Source organism: Bombina bombina, chromosome 6, assembly GCF_027579735.1.
Source record: "Bombina bombina isolate aBomBom1 chromosome 6, aBomBom1.pri, whole genome shotgun sequence".
In the NCBI taxonomy this organism is placed as follows: Eukaryota; Metazoa; Chordata; class Amphibia; order Anura; family Bombinatoridae; genus Bombina; species Bombina bombina.
Genome location: NC_069504.1, coordinates 651,324,386 through 651,341,202, shown reverse-complemented (window position 1 = coordinate 651,341,202; position 16,817 = coordinate 651,324,386).

Below are 16,817 nucleotides of genomic sequence, written 5' to 3'. Positions count from 1 at the left end.
CTAAAGTCCTTGCATAAAGGGGCAGTAAACTGGAATGTAATTCAAATATATATATATAAATTTAAAAAAATCACATCTGTCAAAAGGGCACCTACCATTTGTGTCTTAAGGAGGAAACATTTCTGCATGGTTTTAAATATAGAGCTTATATGGCATTATCAAATAACCATAATACACTGCTGCATATTGCTAAAAAAGTGTTTTTATGGACCCCTGTCCCCACTACACAACTACCCCACTGAAGTTACAATCTGAAATTGCACAAATAAATAAAAAACATTTACTAAGTAAGTTCTACCTACTTGAAAGTTATCTGTCGCCTGACTCTGGCACACATTGTACAAACTGAAGTGCCAAGTCTGTCTCACACCGTGCATAGTGGTTTAGTGCACACTCAAAAATCCTCTCAAATGCTAATGCTTTACTCCTTGTAATTACATTTCCCTCCCCAATAGCACTCTGCTGTAGCACCCTCTGGTGGCTGCCAAAATGTAAAAATATATATATATATTTTTAAAATATTTGTGCTTGCTTTAGTTGAAATAATTTTTATTGCAAAACATGGAAAAAAGTATATCACACCTTGCACAGTTTACATACAGATAACATCATCTTATTTCTTTTTCGATAAAGGTCCATCGTTTGAGAGTCTATACTAGATGTGGTGATTGCACATTCAAAGTTTGAAGTTAGCTAGGTCCGCCAATAAAGTAGCTAACAGGTAGTTATGTAGACCAGTATGTCTTAATAGTCCGTGTGATTAAATATACATTCATTTGTGGCAACAAGGATTCGGGAATGTAACAGATCAATATCAGAAGATATGTAATTTTTCGTGGCATCCCCTTACTCTCCTCGTTGCTTTATCTTGTTTTTCTTAAAACTTTTCCCCCCATCCCTCCCCCTCATTAAACTGTAACAATAAACAAATAAATAACTCCCCTCCCACCTCCCACACTCAATGCATCATCGAACATCAACTTGCCTGCACTTCCATAGCATTTGCCGCCGATCCGGGGGGAGAGCCCCACCTCCTCTGAGTGGTTATAGTCAACAACAGTCCTTTGTCAATTGTCGTCTCTTAACCCTCAGTGTAATTACTGTCTTGTCTCTAGTCTATATGCTCGTCCTCCTAAACTGTCTCTAGTTAGTGTCCGCTCAAAATCCAGTAATTCCAGATCTTTAAAAATTGCTCATGATTGGCTTGTATATATGAGGCTGATTCAGATAATTTGTGTATTGTCTTGATTTTTTCCATAACCTCTCCCCATGAGGGTACCCCTACCTTCCAATAACGTGCCACGCATATCCTAGTAGCTGTGCATAGAATGTGTATGAATGTGTTCGTGGCTGAATTGAAGGGTTTAATATGTTCATTTAACAACGCTTGAGTCGCAGTTAGGGTGATATTTTCCGAGAGCACTTCACTTAGCAATTTAGACAAATTAACCCACAATTTTTGTACCTGGGGGCATTCCCACCACATGTGGATGTATGTACCCATCTCCTTACAACCTCTATAACAATTTTTACTACCTGTTTGAATGTAATGGGATGTAATTATTGGAGTGAGGTACCACCTGAAGACAGTCTTGATGCAGTTCTCTTTCAGATCTGCACTGATCATACCCTTGCCTGAGCCTTTAAAGATTTCTTCCCATTCCTCTTTAGAATATGTGATATTGACATCTCTCTCCCACTTCTCCATTAGGAGAGATTTAGATCGATGTTTGGCTGCCTGTAGAGTTATGTATAGGGTAGAGATCATACCTTTGTGGCGAGAATCAGTGTTGCAGAGTTTTTCAAGTGCTGTTAAGTGTTGTCTGGGGTGTTGAGGTAGAGCCTTAGTTATAGTAGATGCTATCTGTAGGTATAGGAACCAATGTAGTTTATCTGGCAATATTTTTTCTTGTATTTGTTGATGCGTTGCTAGTTTCCCCATATGGAGAAAATCTGCTAGTCTATAGAGCCCTTTGTTTGCCCATTTATCAATCAGTCTCTGAAAATCTGGGCCCATCAATGTCCTTAAGGGTCTCATTAATGAGTCAGATGGTAGGAGTTGTAGGTTACTAGATATTGAATGCCACATATTCATCATGTCTCCTGTTATTTTTGAAGCCTTTGTTAGTTTAAGTATATCTTTCGGGTGTTCCCATAATATATCCTCTGAGTGGTTGTATCCTGCCATTAAAGTTTCCACCCTCACCTAAATCAGTTCATTTTGTTTTTTGCTCAACAGGGTAGTCTGTGCTAATCTCGCTGCTTGGTAATAATTGAGCAAATGTGGTGTCCCTACACCTCCTAAATTTTTGTGTTGTAACAATACTTGTGAGGGTATTCTAGCTTTTTTGCTTCCTCTAATAAACTTAACCAGATCTGTTTGGAGTTTATTAAGTTCTAAGAGTGGGATCCTGATTGGCAAGGCTCGAAAAAAGTACAACAGTCTGGAGAGGACGTTCATCTTAACCGCCGATAGCCGGCCATACCAAGAAAAACCTCCGGCTTTCCAAGATTTAATCTCTTTCCTAATTATTTTGTACAAAGGAGTATAATTTTGTCTGTATAAGTCTGAGATATCGTCTGTCAGCTTAACCCCTAGGTATTTGATTGCTCCGTTAGCCCATTCAAGCGAAAAGTTAGTTTCAATAGTCTTTTTGGTGTGGGCTGGTAAGGCAATAGCTAGTGCCTCGCATTTATCCTGATTAATCTTATACCCTGAGATGTCTGCATAGTCTTGTAGGATACGGTATAGATGAGGCAGGGATTCCATTGGTTTGGTCAGGGTGAGAAGGATGTCATCCGCAAATAGGGATATTTTGAATTCTTCTCTACCTATCGAAACTCCATGAACCTCTGGAGTTAAGCGAATTACTGCCGCCAGGGGTTCTATGCAAAGGGCAAATAAAAGTGGCGACAAGGGGCAGCCCTGTCTTGTCCCGTTTCGGATATCAATCCTTTTAGATTGGTAGCCTGCTGCCCTGATGTGTGCCGTGGGACTAGAGTAGATGCTTCTTATTGCTTGCACAAACGGACCTTTAAATCCCAGCTTGCTCAGCACTTCGAACATAAAGTCCCAGTCTATTCTGTCGAACGCCTTCTCCGCGTCCAGGGACAGGACCAGAGAAGGCGTTCGTGTCTTGTTTAGGTAGTCAACCAGGGAGATCGTACGCCTTATATTATCTGGAGCCTCTCGTCCCAGAATGAACCCCACTTGGTCCGGGTGGATCAAGGTTGGTAGATGTATTTTAAGTCTATTGGCCAGAATTTTAGTAAAAATCTTTATATCCTGGTTGATTAAGGATATGGGCCTATAGCTTTGGCATAATTTTGGATTCCGACCTGGTTTAGGAATCACCACTATCTTTGCCTGTAAAATTTCTGTCGGAATTGTTCTGCCTTGCAGAACGTCATTGCAGAATGTTACAATATGTGAGGTTAGAGTCGATTTGAAAAGTTGGTAGTATTCACCCGGGAAACCATCTGGGCCCGCAGCTTTCCCTGGCTTAAGTTCTTTAATGGCTTTTAGTACCTCCCTGGTCGACACCTCTGCATTTAATTCGTCCCTGACTGTTTCATCAATGGGTGTTAATTTAGCCTCTTCTAAAAATCTACGTAGTGTCTGTCTCGTCCGGTCATTTTGCGTTGTTTTTCCCCCGTCATAGAGTTGGGCATAGTATTGAGCAAAGCTATCAGCTATCTCTTGTGGGTTCGAGGTACATGTACCGTCATGTTTTTGTAGGATTGGGATGGAGAAGGACTTTGTCTGTTCTCTAAGTTTGTGCGCTAAATACTTGTCTGGCTTATTGGAGTATAAAAAGTACTGTGCTTTCAGTCTGTGAGCTGCTCTAAGAGATGCTCTGTTCATAATTGTTGATAATTCTATTCTTTTTGCTTGTAGTTCTTGGAACACTGTCTCTGAATGGCCCTGTTGATGTATTTTTGTGAGTGTGTTTATTTGAGCTTGTAAGGAGTCTATTTGATATCTATTAGCCTTTGTAAAGGCCGCCTTTTCTTTAATAAGTAACCCTCTGATGAAAGGTTTGTGTGCTGCCCAAGTGCTGATCGGGTTAGAAGTGGAGCCCGTGTTTAATGTCCAGTATTCTGACATAGCTTGTAAGATAGAGTTGTGTATACCTGGTTGTTGAAGCACATAGGGGTCATAGTTCCAGGAACGTGCTGTACTAATCTGGAATGTGTCTTTAATATTTACTTGAACTATGGAGTGGTCTGACCAAGCACAAGCATGAATGGTTGATGACGTCAAGTCGGGAAGCCAAATCTGACTCAGAAAAACATAGTCCAATTTTGAGTATTTTTTATGAGCAGGAGAATAATAGGTGTAGTCTAACGTTTTCCCATATACAGTGTCCCAGGAGTCTAGTGTATTGTGAGATAGAAAGATCTCTCTTATTTTTTTGACCATAGAATTGTGCCTTAGTTGTTTCTGGGTTAACCTGGTTTGGTCTGTATTCTGATATTTATATAGTTCTATATTAAAATCACCACCCACCAGGATCCTATCTTGTGTCCATTGTGTAAGCAGATAAGCAATATGTGCAAAAAAAGAAATCTGCGTCTCATTGGGTGCATAGATATTACATAGGGTAAGTTGTTTATCTCTATGCCTTCCCCTCACTATTAAAAATCTCCCTTCTGGATCTTTGATCGTTTCTTCTACTACTAAACCTAGGGATTGATGTATCAGGATCGACACCCCCCTTTTCTTTTTGTCTGTTGTTGAGTGATAGTGTTGGGTAAAGTTTCTTGACCAGTATTTCGGAATTACTTCTTTGGTGAAGTGTGTCTCTTGTAGGAATATTATATTAGCTTTCATTTTTAGATATTGTGTCAGTGCCGTCCATCTCTTAATGTCTGTGTTGAGGCCCCTAACATTGTGTGATATTAAACGGATGTCAGTGGTCATTACTTACAGTTTGAAGATTGGGGCTCTCGTCCCCGGATCCGCTGCCATTAACTTCATCATTGCCCCTCTTGGATAATGCAGAGAAGCATCCCTACGGCTATTAAGTTCACCTGAGCAGAAGATATGACATAATGGAACAAAAACAGAAGAAAGAACAGTCAAGTTACAAAATATTTTCAGCAGGTTATCTGTGGTACATTGAGTGAAAACATAAAAAACAGTAAAAAACAGGTATCTCCTACATTTCAAAACTGTATGTAAGAGAAGAACAAAAAAACTGCAAAAAACCCACAAACCCTCCCTTCCCCCCCTCTTTACTGTGTCCACTTTATTAGTGTTTGCTTTCTCCTACTGCTAAAAAATTAACGTTGGGCATAGAAAGAGTTCCAGGTTTACCCTGTTTCCTTCTTGAACAGACTGAATCTTAAGTCAACTGTAGTAATAGATGGCCTTTTAAACTTACAGTTCTCGAACTCCACAGTTTATACCTCTAGTACCTTCACAGGTAAATAATCACCAGGGTGTGTGTAGAGCAGGAACTTCATGTCTTGGCTTTCTTTTTTGCGACTTGTGTCCACCTTTGTTTTCGAGGTTGATTAGAACGAGATGGTTGCTGAGTAGAGTCTTCTGTTGGCTTCAGTTGTGGTAGTTCTGGCGTTTCTAAAGCTAGCTGCTTGCAGATAGCTGGTATTTCAGCCGGTTCTTTGAGGTTCATCGATTTGCCATTGTGTAGAATGTATAGGTTAAAGGGAAATCCCCATCCGTATCTGATTTGGTGTTTCCTCAGCAGCGTGGTGAGTGGCCTAAGCTCGCTTCTCCGTTGTAGCGTTTTAACGCATAGGTCTTGATAAAATTGGATCACTGATCCCTGAAATTTAAATGTAGGATTCTTCCTTGCCGCTGCGAGGATTTCTTCTTTTTCTTGGAATCTAAAGAATTTGACTACCACATCTCTGGGGGGTGCATCCTCTTTTGGTTTAGGTCGTAGTGCTCTATGAGCTCTCTCTAGTTGGAATTTCTCGTCATTTACCTCGCCTGAGATAGCTTGAAAAAGTTGATGTAGGTAGATGTTCAATTCGACTGCAGCTACTGATTCCGGTATCCCCTTTAATCTTAAGTTACATCTACGGCTTCTGTTTTCAAGGTCCTCCAGCTTATCATGTATCTCGGCAACTTCCTGCTGCTGTGTCGTGAGTTGCTGGTTGACGGTCGTGAGCTCGTCTGATACCAAAGTTTCAGCCTCTTCCAGGGCCGCTACTCTATTGCCCAGCTCCGCCACATCATGTTTTATTTCTGTCAGACTATTAGTCACTGTGCTTTGGAATGCATCAAATTTTTCCCAAAGTTTATTAAAATTCTTGTCAATGTCTTTTTTAGAGACCAGTGACCTAAGGTCAGCTTTAGTGGCAGGAATAGAGTCTTCCTCAGCGAATTGTGAGTCTGTCTCCGAGTCTATATCTTCTTCTTCTACATTGCCAGCTGTTTCTAAAACCTTTTCTCGTGCGGGTTTAAAGAATAAGTTAGCTGTCGGTGTCTTAATTCCTTGAGAGGATTTAGTATGTTTTCTCGCCGCCATATTAGTTGCGTAGTGTTCACCTCCCGCCAGCAGTGTCAACAGCTTATCTTACCCCTGTGGAGAGGATTAGTTTTAATTGTATCTGATAAATAAACAGTCACACGTTACTTTCTTGAAAGTTTAAGTCCCTTGCAGATAACAGGTTATATATATCTGAATCGTTTACATCAGCTATTACTGTGGATTACTTGTGAAGATTTTGGTCAGGCTTCATAGTAGTTCTGTTCTAGGTTTGCAGGTAGATAGATAAAATGAAGCATGTCTTTATTTCTGATGCATTAAAATATTGTTTGATTTGTGGTAAGCTTGGCAACTCAGCATCTTGAATGTGCAGCCTCCAGAACAGTGTGGTTTTCATATCCCTTTTACATATATCTGTTGTGTGTCAGTATATATCTTCTTATTTATGGGTATCAGTCAACTGTGAGCTCCATGCTGCATTTATCTATGACTTTATTTATAAGCCATCTCTCTACCCTCCAAGCCTCTTGATTTTAGTCAGTTTGTCTTAGTGAAAAGAAATTTTTGGGAGGGAGAGAGTCATGTAAGCAATGTTAGGCTGACCTTTTAATCTTTATGTATCTTGTCGCCTTCCTGGGGTTATATTGCATAGTTGGTGACAGGTATAGCCTCTCATGTGTAATCGGCACCACTCAGTTGATTTGCAGTGACACTATAGCGTTACCCGTCAGAGTGAAAGTAAGTGTAGCTGCGAGAGCCGTCTAGTCCCTCCGTTGTCTCCCCATACTAATTATGTAGCAGGCAGTCCGGTATTGTGTGGCTTACTTATGCGATCGATCAGAGTCCAGTTTACTGCTCCGTTAGTCTGCCGCCTTATCAGCCAGCTCGGCATCCAGATCGCTGCATCTCCTTTCAACTTGCGGTGTTTAGGCCACGAGGCCAAGATGGCGGGCGGCTCTTTCCGCTCCTCTCTGCACTCGTTATTTGCCGGGTCCCACCTCTGTTAATTTGGCCTCCAAGTTGTTCCAAAGTTGTTCACAACTCTTCCCCTGTCATCTTTTAACTATTTTAGGTAGCTATCTGCCCCATAAATCTAGATGTCAGAGCAGTGTTTAGCGGAGCTCAGGGATTACACCTCCATTTGCATTGAGCTCCAGGCTCCGCCCCCCATTTGTGCTTGCTTTATTGGGCGCCCTGGCCCCCTGACAGGAGTTACCCTATTCACCCCCTGATGGCGGCCCTGACTTTGTCTTGTGTAAGTGTGTGTAATAGCTGTGTGCCGTGTGTCATTGTGTGTTTATATCTAACAATTTACCTATATTTTTCTCTTTACCTGCCAAAATTCAGCCTTTTTTTTGTTACAAATAGTAATTTACTTCCTTTACACTTGCAAAGATCCCTCTACTTCTGTAACTTTATTTATTCCTATTTTTCCCCACATATTCCAATAATTACATCCTTCCAAAACTTTTATTACACATAGACAGACACTCACATTTTACATGAAATATAGATATATATATATATTTACCTTACACATACATATATATATATATATATATATATATATATATATATATATATATATATATATATATATATATATATATATATATATATAGTAATATCAATCAACCCCAAAAGGTAGAGAAAACGCTTCACTCTCCGGTCTTAGCAAGGTTCCTTTATTAGGTATCCAGCATCAATCAGAAAATATAAAAATATAAAAATGATCTTTGCAGAACAGCACATTTTTTACACAAATGTTGCTATGTGACACGTTGTACACTTTATACATTTATTCTTGTCTTGACATATTTGTATTGGATACATGTACGTAAAATTTGCTTGATGGCTTAATTCACAGACATTAGCCCACGCATTCTCTTGCGTTTGTGCAAGATGCCTCTTTTGACTCTTGCCTAATGTCCTGTGCACAACAAGTGATCTCAGAAGGCACTGGGATCAATAGACAATAACTGATGAAGGCTGTGCTAATTCAAGTTTTAATCTGCTGCTGTTGATGTTGTGTGTCTTCACGTACCCGTCTGTCAGGGAGCTAAATATAATCCATGAAATCTTCTGTGTAATAACTGCAAATTCATTTGTGTCTGGCAGTATTGACATGCTGTGAATGCAATCAGTATCTATCTATAAAATATGTTTTTTCTATCTATCTATATAGGGCTAGATTACAAGTTAAGCGCAAAATATTGCTTCCAAAAAAACGTTATTTGCGCTCAATTTAGTAATACCAGTGCACACAAATGTGTGCTGGTATTACAAGTGAGGTGCAATGCGAACACGACCTTGCGTTCGCATTGCATGGAAGCATTGCGCTCATGAGAGCTTGCTTCTATAGGCTCCAATGGAAGCCTCGTTCTCAAGCCATGAGACAGCAAATATAAATATATATGTATATGAATATTTACATATATATATTATATGTTAATGTGTGTATACGCATATTAAGACAAAATATATATGTTTATAAGCATATACATATATATTTACTGGGAACACAGAGTTCCCAAAGACTACAAAGTAAAGGCACTTTAGCCTTCAAAAAGATCTTGATAAAGCTCTGTATAGAGCGAAACACGTTGATCTTTGTGACTTATCTTTGAGATTGGAACTTGTGAAACCATTACCTGTTCACTTTGGAACAATTGTTTTTTTGGTTTTGTTAACCCGGGTTATACTGCATTACTACATGTGTGTGCATTGGAGTCCTTTGCAGTTAAGTAGCTGAAAACATGTAAAATCATATTCATGCAATATTCATATTTAATAAAGTGTTTAACTGTGTGTTTACTGTAAATATTTCCCAATCCAATGTTCTTCACATAGGGGAATATTTTCTAAGTATTTATAAGTAGATATTCTTATATATAGCTATACCTATATATAATCACCTATATATAGGTATAGATATAGTGTACCAAAAAACATCAGATATATGTAGAAATATGTATTTATGAATAAATAGAACATATCCTGCTATGTGAAGAACATTGGAATGTAAAATATTAACATGCGAGAAAATGCAAATGGGGTGTTAGTTTTTTCCATATATTATATTACTTTCTTTACTATATTACTATCTTTATAGGCTATCTTTATCTATAGGAGAGGGCAATTGATGGTGCAGGGTGTGTAACCTTGCACTTTGCCTCATACTATGAATAATGTAGAATCTGGTATAATGAATTGTTAAATTTTTTTACCAGAAAACATTTTAATGTGGATGAAACTTTTTAACGTAAAGTATACTTTTAATGGATAGAATAAGGATGCGTGTATTACACAATTTTTTTCTTTCATGATTCAGGTAGAACATGCAATTTTAAGCAACTTTCTAATTTACTCCTATTATCAATTTCTCTTCATTCTCTTGTTATCTTTATTTAAAAAGCAGGGAAGTAAAGCTTTGGGTTATGCTTTCTTATCAGTTAGCCAAATGTAGCCACTAATAAAGAAGCGCTATCCAGGGTGCTAAACCTAAAATAGGCTGGCTTCTATGCTTTACATTCCTGCTTTTAAATAAAGATAGCAAGAGAATGAAGAACATTTTATAATAGGTGTAAATTGGAAAGTTGCTGAAAATTGCATGCTCTATATGAATCATGAAATAAAAAAATTGAGTTTAGTATCCTTTTAAGTGTTGCATATGACCGCAATCAAAAGTAGAAATGTAAAATGTAAACTTTTTTGAGACCTAAAATAAATTATTATTATTAATAGTATAGCACAGAACTACATGAAGAAATCCACTAATTGTGCTCCATCAGCTTAGTGCAACCTTGGCTTAGCGCATCATTGGCTTAGTGCTCAAGCGATATCAGTAATGGAGTTTTCTAAGCTCCAAATATGTCTATTATTTGAGGGATTTAGCGCACCTACTCTATCCACCATGCCAATGTTAGCGTGCTGGAGTGATAAGACATAACCTTGACCCGTAATACGAGTGTAAAATTAGAACCGCTATTGATTGCTGTCAAACAATCACCTAGATTACAAATTTTGTGCTAAACAGGGTGCGAAACTAACGCCAAAAAAGTAGCGTTATTTCAGCCTCCATAGCGCTGCCATTACGAGTTACTGAAAAGCCTCCTTGTGCATGCGATATGGTGGCGTTAAGCTCCATACCGCACAAAATCCAAGGGCTGCTTTGACATGCTTGTGCACGCTTTCCCCCATAGACATCAATGGGGAGAGAGTGTTAGAAAAATACCTAACACCTGCGATCGCGGAATGAAAATTCTCCATAACTCAACCCCATTGATGTCTATGGGGGGGGGGGGGGAAGACACCTAAAATAAAAAAACAGCCAATAGGATTTCAGTAGCTCTCATCCTATTGGCTGTTTTGAACAGCCAATAGGATTTAGAAGCTCTCATCCTATTGGCTGATTTGAATTTGAAGAATCAAATCAGCCAATAGGAAGGTACGCTTTTTTGAAACAGCAACCTTGTATCAGTGGCGTCACTAGGGGGGGGCGGGGGGGGCGGACCGCACCCGGGTGACACCCTAAGGGGGGGTGACACCACACCATCAGGCAGCTGTAATTGTGTGTAATACGTTTTTTATTATTTATTATAGTGAGGCAGTCAGTGTCGACGCGTGCACTGCACTGTGCGCAGGCTAAGCTGTTAGGTAATTTATTTAGTAGACGGTACTAGTGTTTGCGCAGTGCAGCACCGTCGGCAAGGCAAGTGGCATGGCCCCAAATACAACAGTCTGACACACAGTACACATGACTGACAGTCAGTGATGACCTCAGTCTGGGGAAGCCACAGGAGTAGTCAGAGTGCACCATGCATGTGCGCGATAAGCCGGATCAATCACTCTCGGGTCTCATCTCATCATGGCATGGCCCCACCATGAACCCACCATGATGATCTCAGAGTCAGAGCAGCAGCCATCACCTCAGTTACCCTCCCCTTTAGACCGGTCGAACAGGCTAGCTAAGGGGGGAGGAGCAAGACAGCAACACTGACTGCGCGCGCAAGTGAGGAGGAAGAGCGAGAGAGAGCGGGACAACAGAGTTGCAGCAATAAGCGTGTGACTCTGTGTGAAGTTTTCTGATCATCTGGACAGTGGACTGGGGACAGGAATCCGGATCTGTTACCTTACTTGTAAGTACTTAAAGTAAACTACAATGCACTGCCACTCAGAGTCAGACTAGAGAGTCACTTTTCACTCTGTCTGTGACTGCAGCATCACACTGTCTGACTCTGATTCTCTGAGTCTGTCACTGAATCTATGATACTTACATACTGTATGGATTATGGATATAATAGAAGATATACTTTTAGTATTTGCCACTGCAATTGAATGAGTGTTTCAAAGTTCTTGATTTTTTCTTTATTTATTGACCAGTGACCTTAATTTCTTAAAATAATGAAAGACTGCCATTTTCTTTGCTAAGGGGTACTGTCCTTGACATAGTATGGGCTATTAAAACCAGACATTATTGCCTCCTATCAAATAGGGTTATTTAATATTCCCTCTGACAGGATTCAGCACAATTGATTAGTTTTACCTTTTAATGAAAAATAAATACCACAATATAAACTATGTGTGCCTTTAAAACAATTATTTGTTATTAAGATTCATCATTTTTCATCTCTAATTTTCATCAATGTTCTTTTGAAAGCTACTTGCTAGAGGTGCATTAAAAAAATATAAGTAAAACTTTTGGTGGCGTAAAAAGACATTTCTACATAGGAATCAATTTCACAGATTAATTTCAAGCATTTAAGCATTGGCCTTTTGAGTAAAATGAAGCAATAACAAGAGTAAGGGTAACTATATAATTGCACACTTGTTAAAATAGTCAACTTTGTTATCAATAATTAAAAAGAAAAGCTGAGAGAAAAATGGGTCTTAAATAATATTTTTTTTTTTTTAAAACTTCCACTTAAATAATTTATTTAGGGCAAAATAAAAAGAAAGATGGTGGTTTTTCCAACAGATTGTAAATAATTATATAGCAATGGTCAGTATTAAACATGTATCTCCTTGTCAGCTTGGTATTTTTTTTGAGTGGTGCATCGGTAATAACATGTTTATAGAGAAGTTGATATTAATTAAATTAATTTAAAAAGGTTCACTCATTAATCCTATACGTTTACACTCTAACCTAAGAGCATCAACGGAGCAAACTACTTCTGCCCTTAAAACTATGTGCTTGTGTGTGCATATGTGTTTGTGTGAGTGTGTGCGAGTGTGTGCATATGTATGTGTTTGTGTGCGTATGTGTTTGTGAGTATGTACATATGTATGTGTGTGTGAGCATGCATATTTATATGTGTGTCTGTCACTGTGGGAGTATGTGCATGTGTATATGTGTGTCTGTGTGAGTATGTGCATATGTACATGTTTGCGTGAGTATGTGCATATGTATATGTGTGTATATGTGTGTCTGTGTGAGTATGTGCATATTTACATGTTTGTGTGAGTATGTGCATATGTGTGTGTTTGTGTGAGTGAAAATATATGTATGTGTGTGTGTGTATGTAAATATATATCTATATATATATATATATATATATATATAAAAAAATTTTTTTTTAAATTACCATGGGAGGGGGGTGACACCATGAGTTTCCGCACCGGGTGACACCAAGCCTAGTGACGCCACTGCCCCTCAGCCCAGCTCAGCTCCCTTATTCCCCATAGTCAGACTGATAGCATGTGGCCCACAAAGCCCAGGGCCTGGGGCCGATGCCCTGCCCAAACAGTCTCTTTTCTTAGAGAATTCTGTGAGGGCAGCCCCTGTGAGTGTTGGTGTGGGTTTTTTTTTTTACGTCTGAAGAGTGAGGTTTTAATCATTTGGCCCAAGTTTCTGCAAATAATACCTATACATAACGTTTGAGAAAATAAGTCAATTAGGAAGTTATTTTTTCTGAAATTGTAATTTTGCCTTCCATGTCCCATTTTATTAAATGAATTTATGTCTATTTATAATTCAAATTAATTTATTTTACAGGCTGAGACCTGAACACAAAAGTTGATCAGATTGATATAGGCACAGTTGAGCTAAAAGAATCTGCTCCCAGGTGGTGAACTGCCAAAGAAAAAGATACTGAGCATTTGCTATCCCTGGTTGAGCGCTTCTCTCTTTGTGTATGTACAAGGTATGTGCTTGAGGCCGTTTATTATGCAAGGGTTAAAACTGTGTAAGATAGTATATGCCTAGATAAAACATCTAAAAAGCAGAATTACATCCTATAAGGCTTTACAATAATAAAGGAGTAAGCAGATTGACTTAGCCAAGTGGATTTTCTGTACAGAAGTTTAACTGAAAATAAATCATTTTAGCATCTGATTAGATTTGATAAAGAATGTGTTGCAAATCTTAAGGTATTAACGCATTGCATTCTGGGCTAGGTGTTTAAGGAGATACCTGCAGGTGCTGTGAATTAAGTTGAGCCTGCAGAGAAACTCGCAGAGAGATAGCATATGCGTTATATGGGATGTTTATAAACATATCCTGGGTGGGTCAGGCTTATTTCTGCTTCAGCATTCGAGATATTAGTATTTAGCAATACCAATGAAAATTCCAGTCCTTGCAGCAAAGTTGTGCAATTGAACTGCCAGCATGATTCAAAGCAGAGATGGAAATAACGTGAGAAGATGAGCCATGGCTTAACTCTCCCTTTTCAGACCCCAGAGCATTGCCTAAAGCTCCATGTTACTGATGTTAGGTCTTACGACATTTGAAATGTATAATGGTTGCAAACGTTGTGATGAAGGTTATTGTCATTCAGAATAAAATACCTGAGCTAGGATTCTGTTAAAACAGTTCTCCAGGTTGAATTAGATATCAGAAGAAAAAAAACATATACACATAAAAGTTCATTTTCAAGTAATGCTACGGTATGGAAGATAATTTTATTAGGCGCCTGATCATTGTCAATCAAAGGTAGTGAGAGTACAGTATGCATTAGAAATACTGCAACCCACTACCTAGGATTAGAACAACATTCAGTCTCATGAATAGTTGAGGGGCCTTTAGTGAGAGGCTATGTAGAATAACAGAGATTGGAGAGGCTTTTCCAGTACTAGTGAATCTAGAGATCTATTAAATGACAGAGCAGTCAATGAGAATTGAAAGAAATGTGCAGTGCAGTAAATATATCCAGCTAAGTTATTCTATTGAACTGATTATTGCAGCATATTATTGAAAGCTGTTTCACTTACTAACATTTAAATACAGACCCAACAGGCTGCATCGTCATGTGTCCTGGCAGTTCCAGAAGCTCCTCATAGGAGGAGTCTCGGGTGTTCCATGAGTGAATGAAGGCGTGACTGCTGGTGTTACACAGGAGCAGGGTTATGACTTCCTGCACCTCAGACGTATATACGTTGTGCGGTGCGATAAGCAAAATACCACACAACGTATATAAATGTCAGATTGGGTTAAGGCGTTAAGTAGTCCACAGTCTCCACTGGTACGTTACATAACTAATTGTATCAAAAGCTTTTGTATCACCTGTAGTACCATTTTGTTTTAAAGCATCCGCACTGCTTTGCTTTTACATTCAGCATCAGCTAAATTTCCAGTTAGCTGCAATTTCGTGTTTTGATAAAATGACGGTGCCCACAGACATCAAAGATTTTACTTCATTTCATGTGATGTTTTGAAATTGAAGTAATTTACAATTGCAGATTAAAGCGGATGCCAGTCAGAGACTGACAGACACCGGTGTTGTGACAGCAGCGTTGAATACCGTTATTTCCATCGTCTGAAGATACATGCAAACCTATTTACGTTCTAATTGAAAACTAGATGTCTGCGCTGCGGAGATTAAAAGATTAATTTTCAGAAATTCAGGTGAATATGTAACACGTTATTAAAATTCTTTTCAGTTGAAAGGAATAAATTACATGGATTTTACAGTTAAATTACTAATGTCTCACAAGCGGCACATTTCATAGCTAAAAGGAACCTGTCAATTTATTTCATGTTTCTCATTATAGTTAAACTTGTTTTATTGAGGAACCAGGGGGCTAAATTCACTTAGAGTCCCCCACAGTGGCCTTATCACTTATATTCTTTGGTGAATTGGCTGCATAGAAAGAATAACATAGAAACTGGGGGGGGGGGTGGTAGTAGAGAGGCTGGAGATACCTATTTGTATATTTTGAGCAAGCTGCTATATTCTCACATAGAATTAAGCATTTAAATATTTTGATATAAGTTGGCATTTTGCATGCAAAATCTTTTTGCAACAATATTTACAATGCCAGTATTGGGTAAATACAACACACAAATGATGTCACATCCCACAGAGTGAGACAAAATAAAGAGTTTATGAGTGCACTAACAGCTCCCTTTAAGGATAAGCTTTAAAATGTAAACTTTTAATTCTTATATTAAAATCGGATACCAACACACAAACTAATCATATCAAAAGAACACACATTGGAGCCTGCAAAAACATATAGACAAGCACACGAAAAATGAGTGTGCTAGTAGTGATACCCCCGGTATTCCTGGCCAATAACTGGTCACGTTGGCATCAGTTGGGGGTACACTGCAAATGCAGGCTCCAAAAAGGAGAACAAATTAGAACAAAAAAAGGAAAAAATGGTACGCGTTTCGACTCGTATAGGGGCCTTTTTTAAACATATATCATCAAAAGAGTTTTTGTGTGTTGGTATCCAATTTTAATATAAGAATTAAAAGTTTACATTTTAAACCTTAGTTAGTGCACTCATAAACTCTTTATTTTGTCTCACCCTGTGGGGTATGACATCATTTGTGTATTATATCTATCTTGAGAGGAGTAGCACCTAGTAATTTAACCTGTCAGGCCCCTAGTACTAGCAAAGTGCCACAATGTATAATACTAAAATATTAGTATTTAGTGAATGCAACAGTGTTGTCCTGTAGGAAGCTCTTTGTGGCATGCACTAGGGGCTTCATTATGTGTTTAATGAGTCCTGATATGTTTTATCTAAGTTGATGCCAGAGATTATAGGACAGCCTGGGTTACCTGGTTTGTGTATCTTTGGGAGCATGTAAAAATTGCCTGGAGATGGAGAATCCGGTACTAGTGTGAGGAGTTGTTCTTGGATGTATTTTGTAAGCTTTTGATCATTTTTATCTGTGCATTTTTATGATCTACAGTGGGGTCTGATGACAGATTCTTGTGATAATTTTCTTCCAAAAGTTGTCTGTTTGCTTCCCTGATGTAGTCATCAGTGCTCATAATTACAACTGCTCCTCTCTTGTCCGCTGATTTGATTGTAATATGTGGGTTGTTTTTCAGAGTATTTTGTATTGTTTTCATTTCCATTGGAGTGAGGTTATTGTGATTTTGCTTTAGTTCTTTTTCAAGTATC